A 5,894-nucleotide genomic window follows, 5' to 3' on the forward strand; every position below is an offset into this window, starting at 1 on the left:
TATATTTTATATATATATATATATATATATAAAATATATATATATATACTCAATAAATATCAGCATTGTTATTGATATTTTTAGTTCCAAAAAAAATTGGGATTTTGCATGGAGTTACATTCAACCTGTGAATTCATTTAAACAGATCAAATATTCTATAATATTTCATTTTCCCAACCAGGACATGTGCTATCTTTCCTCCAAATATTTTAAAACTCAAACAGAAGCGAGGTCCCTCATTGACTCCAGCCTCTCTCTGTTGCTCACCTTCACGACCCCTGAGGAAGAGGAAGAGCAGAAAGCCACAAGGAACAATTGAAGACTACCATTTAAGAGAGTCTGGCTTGTGCAGGGCCCCGTGTAGGTGTGGACATGTGTGCACATGCAGGAAATCTTCTCTACCCTTTGCAACATCCCCCAGGGCAGGTCATGGCATTCTCTATGGACAAAGAGCAAACTGGGAGTTTCCAGATCACTCAGTGAGAGCCAGAGCTAGACCACAAACCTGGTGGACCAGCCCCTCAACCCCTCTGCCGCTTGGAATTTCGTATAGTAGTTATTCACAGAGGAGGCAATGCCAGAGGAGCATGGAGGAAACTGACTTCTGATCATGGCACACCCCTGCTCAAAAGCCTCCCAGGGCTTCCCATTGCACTTTGAAAAAGCCAAAAGACTTACTTTGGCCTCTGAGACTGGCCCTGGCCACCCTACAAACTCACCAGGCACCACTTACTAGTCTTGCTTGCTGCAGTTCACCTGTACCTATATCCTTTCCATCCCATAAGTATGACAAACCCCTTCCCACCTCAGGACCCTTGCACACTCTGTTCCCACTGCCTGGGACACTCTCCATCCCACCTCATGCACCCACCTTCACATAGTTAGTACCATCTCATTGTCCCAGTATCTGTTTAAGAAGGTAGTCTCCTGGACTTCCCTGGTGGCGCAGTCGTTAAGAATCCGCCTGCCAATGCAGGGGACACAGGTTCTATCCCTGGTCCGGGAAGTTCTGACATGCCACAGTGCAACTAAGCCCAGGCACCACAACTCCTGAGCCCGTGTGCCACAACTACTGAGGCCCGCAAGCCCTAGAGCCCACGCATGGCAACTACTGAGCCCACACGCGGCAACTGCGGAAGCCCGCGTGCTCTAGGGTCTGCACACCTAGAGCCCGTGCTCCGCAACAAGAGAAGCTACCGCAATGAGAAGCCCACGCACCACAACGAAGAGTAGCCCCCGCTCACCGCAACTAGAGAAAGCCTGTGCACAGCAACAAAGATCCAACACAGCCAAAAATTAACAAAATAAATAAATAAATAAATAAGGAGGTGGCCTCCTTAGAGAAGTCGTCCCTGCCCACTCCACCTAACAGGTTCTCTCTCTCCCCACAATTGGTACCTATCATTTATATCTGTATTTTTGTCATTTTGGGGGGTTCTGTCACCCTTGTCTAATAACCCCACAGACATCAGTCCCCCTGAGGGCAGAGGTGTGCCTGTTTCATTCACTATGAAGCTGGCCCTTTCCCTGAGAGGCAGCAGGTTGATGAGAGGGTGGCTAGTGGGTCAGCTGGCAACATCCGAGACCAGAGGTTGGCACACCCATGACGTACCCTGGCCATTCCCCACTCAGTCTCCACTTCCTACTGGTTCTGGGGGTGGAGGCTATGACCTCCTACCCTCACTGACCAAGGGGTCAGTGTGTGATCATTCCGTATGAACCCCCGTCCCCTGCTACTTCCAAGCAGTCTTACTCTCTGCAGGTGGGTGTCAAGTCAGGGCCTTGTTCTGAATGAGAGCATGAGGGCCAGGCCTGGACTCTGGGGACCCACAGAACCCTCAGCCAGGACTCGGGCCCATTTTCCACCCAAAAAGAACTTAAAGTTCTGCAGCCTCCCAGGCCCTGCTGTCAGCAGCCCTCCATTGCCACTGACCAGCCAGCACCCTTCAATCAGCCCAAGGGAAGCAAGTCACATGATGATGCCCTGTGGCTAATCATGCAAAGGATCAAGTAGATCACCACCAAAGAGTCCCTGCTCACACCATGCCACTCTCCATTGAAGCCCAGTTCACTATGCTGGCCCTGCTTCCCTAGGGGCACAGGCCACTGTCACGTGTCCTTTCAACACCTGCCCGGCTCCACCTCCACGTCTTGGCTCCTGCAATTTCACCCCGCCAGGCATCCCTCTCTCCAATGCCGTGTTGTAAGGGAAAAAGCGGTGTGCCTGGAGGCACACAGCTTGGGGGTCAAGTTCAGATTTAGTCACTGTTTATTTATGAGACCTCCTTTTTTAAAAATTTAATTTAATGTATTTATTTTTATTTATTTATTCATTTTTGGCCACGCCGCGCGCCTTGCAGGATCCTAGTTCCCCGACTAGGGATCGAACCAGGGTCCCTAGCAGTGGAAGCACAGAGTCCTAACCACTGTACCGCCAGGGAATTCCCCAATAAGACCTCCTTTATGGGACACTTCATCTCTCTGGGCCTCAGTTTCCTCAACTCTATAAAAATGGGGATAAAGCCACCTATCTTGCTGGGTCCTGAGAATCCAAGGCGGTAATGTTCATAAACACTCTTTGCAAACTGCGAAGCACAACAGAATTATAATAATTGGCCTGGTCCAAAGCCACTTCCTGCAGGAGGCCTCCCAAGATCTCTCCACTTCCTTCTCTGTCTACCCAGGGCACTTAGCTTGCTTTTCCCCAGTCACCTACCTTGGGAAAAGCACAGGCTCACCAGACCCCATTTCCATCCTTGAGTATCACAAGCCCAGGGCTATGCACAATTCATTCCCAGCAATCTCTCTCTACCTCCACAGCTCTCTTTTCCCAATTCATGGAGGAAAACAAAATTAATGGGCACAATGTTCTCAATTTTATATTATTGGGCCATGCAATTTTCCTAAGCCTTTTTGCCCCTTCAACTTCTTATCTGCTAACAAGATAAGGGCACAGAACTGGTGACCAAGAACACTCATCAATGCAGGGAAAACAAGGCTGGCATTTATCTTTGGGGTGATGAAATGTTCAAAAATTAGATATGGTGATGGTTGCACAACTTCATGATATACTAAAAACTGCAGAACTGTATACTTTAAAAGGGTGAATTTTATGGTATATGAGTAATATCTCCATTTAAAAGTTGTATGAGAGAAGTCTGCAGTGACTGGTTCTGAGGACACAAGCCTGTAGCCCTTGGATCAAATGTGGCCCCAGGTGGTGCTTTACTTGATCTGCACAGTGAGGTTTTTTTACAATACTTTTTTGGGGGGGGTAATTTGCATAGAGTAAAATGCACCCATTTTATAAGCGTGCAGTCTCTGAGTATTGACAGAGGTAACCACAACCACAATCAAGATACAGAGCATTCCATCACCCAGAAATTTCCTTCCATCCCCTTTCAGTGACTCCCCTGCCCACAGGCAACCACTGATCTGACTTCTTTTCTTTCTTTCTTTTTTTAAAAAATTTATTTGGCTGCATCGGGTCTTAGTTGCGGCAATACTGACCTGATTTCTATCTCCATAGTTAGTGTTGTCTGTTTTTAAAAGATTCATCATAGAGTGATATCTTTTCGTGTCTGTTTTTGGGATTCATCCACATTGTTACATGTATCAGAAGATTATTCCCTTTTCCTCTGATGTTCAACCACTCCTTTATTTCAGGTTAAATAATATTATTTTAATCACACAGAATGCCCAAGGAATGAAGATTCAGCACCTCTCTTTTCTACTGGTCTTCAAAATATTGTACCCGTATCAGTGAATTTTTGAGCATACACCCTCCAGTATGTTTATTTATGTTTAAATCATTATTTTATACACACATACTATTATATCTAGTAAAATATTACATGCATTATAAAACATACACAATATATAGAAATTTTAAAAGGAAGAAGTAAAGGTAAGATAAATACTACTTTAATATAATTTTCATTTTATTTATCAAAGGAGTATAATCATTTTGGCCCTCACAAATTATTATATTAAATGATTATTTTTAACAATATTAAAAATATACATTAAAAATAATAGTTAGGGCTTCCCTGGTGGCGCAGTGGCTGGGAGTCTGCCTGCCGATGCAGGGGACGCGGGTTCGTGCCCCGGTCTGGGAAGATCCCACATGCCGTGGAGCGGCTGGGCCCGTGAGCCATGGCCGCTGAGCCTGCGCGTCTGGAGCCTGTGCTCCGCAATGGGAGAGGCCACAACAGTGAGAGGCCCGCGCACCGCAAAAAAAAAAAAAAAAAATAGTTAAAAAAAGGAATGGGATTTAAAATGCTTCTTTTTTTACACTGCTGAAGTATAATTGAAGTACAATAAACTATACATATTTAATTTTATAATCCGATTAGTTTTGACATATGAATATACCTATGAAAGCATCATGACAATTAAGAAAACAAATACTTTCATCACCCACAAAAGTTTCTTCACATTTCTTTACAATTCATCCCTCTCTCTGTGAACATCCCCAGGCAGCCACTGACGTGCTTTTGTCACTACAGTTTATATTGCATTTTCTAGAATTTTATATAAATGGAATTAAATAGTCGGTACTCTTTTTTTGCCCGTCTTCTCTCATACAACTTAATGATTTTGAGATCCCTCCATGCTCTTGCATGTAACAGTAGCTCATTCCTTTTTCTTACTGAATAGTATTCCATTGTATGGGTATATCACTATTTGTTTATCCATTCCCTTGTTGATGGGCATTTGGGTTCTTTCCAATTTAGAGCTATTATGAATAACGCTGCTATGAACATTCATATGTAAGTCTTTCTGTGGATGTGTGTTTTCATTCCTGTTTGTTAACAGCATAGATATTATGTAATATATTAAATATAATGTACTAGAAATATTCCTAATTATTAATTAGTAATATAACATATGATCTATGAAAATATATAATAAAACAATATGAAATACTAAATATATAAGGATATGCATGTGTGATATGAAATGTGTAATATGTAAATGATAATATAATTTATAGTATATAATAAAATATAATTAATATAACATGTATTAAATATTTTGAATATATATAATAAATGTCCCATCAACAGTCATACACATTAAAAAGTATATCTATATCACACACATACATATATATGTAAATACCTAAATACACATACACACTTTTATCTGATGTGTATGTCTTTGATGGGACATTTAGTCCCCATTCCCTGTGGTCCTCTACCCACCTGTTCTGAAAACCACATTAAAAAGAAGCAGTCACTCAGGCTTGACCCCAGAGAGGTCACTTCCAAGACTTGGAGGTCAAGTTGGGGCTGAGGAGCTGGCATTTGGAATCAGGACACCAAGGCTCACTATGCTGGCCAAGGACTCCTGTATTTGGCTGCTTACCGTCCAGGAGCCAGGAGGGAGTAGAGAGTAGGGCCAACTCAGGCACAGAACATTCTCCAAGCCTGTCATGGCCTCCTGAAGGGTCAGAGGTGGGAGGTTCATGAAGAGAGCTGGCCATTGGGCCCTTGGAAGGGAGTTAGCAGGGTAAGCCCACCAGGAGAGGAAAGAGTAAAGGGCGACATGACAGTGGACCCTCCCAGCCTCTCCCCAGAGCCACCTGCTGGGCTTGGGCAAGCGCAGCCTTCATCCCTTTGATGCTCGGAGTCCTTTCTCCATCCCCTGCCTGCTTGCCATGACTGGAGACCACAGTCCCCGCCTGTCCCATGCCCTCCATCGCACTCCCTGCCTCTTCCCATGCTGCCATTTTTCCTTTTTTATTAAGGTATAGCTTACATTCAATAACTATTAGGATATTGGTATGAATCTATAACATGTTAACACGGACATTCATTATGTTTGTTTGATGCCTGTTAGAGCAACAGGGAAGCTTAATCTCCCTGATAAACAAGAGCCTCACAGTTACC

This window comes from Mesoplodon densirostris, chromosome 10, assembly GCF_025265405.1.
Source record: "Mesoplodon densirostris isolate mMesDen1 chromosome 10, mMesDen1 primary haplotype, whole genome shotgun sequence".
Taxonomy (NCBI): Eukaryota; Metazoa; Chordata; class Mammalia; order Artiodactyla; family Ziphiidae; genus Mesoplodon; species Mesoplodon densirostris.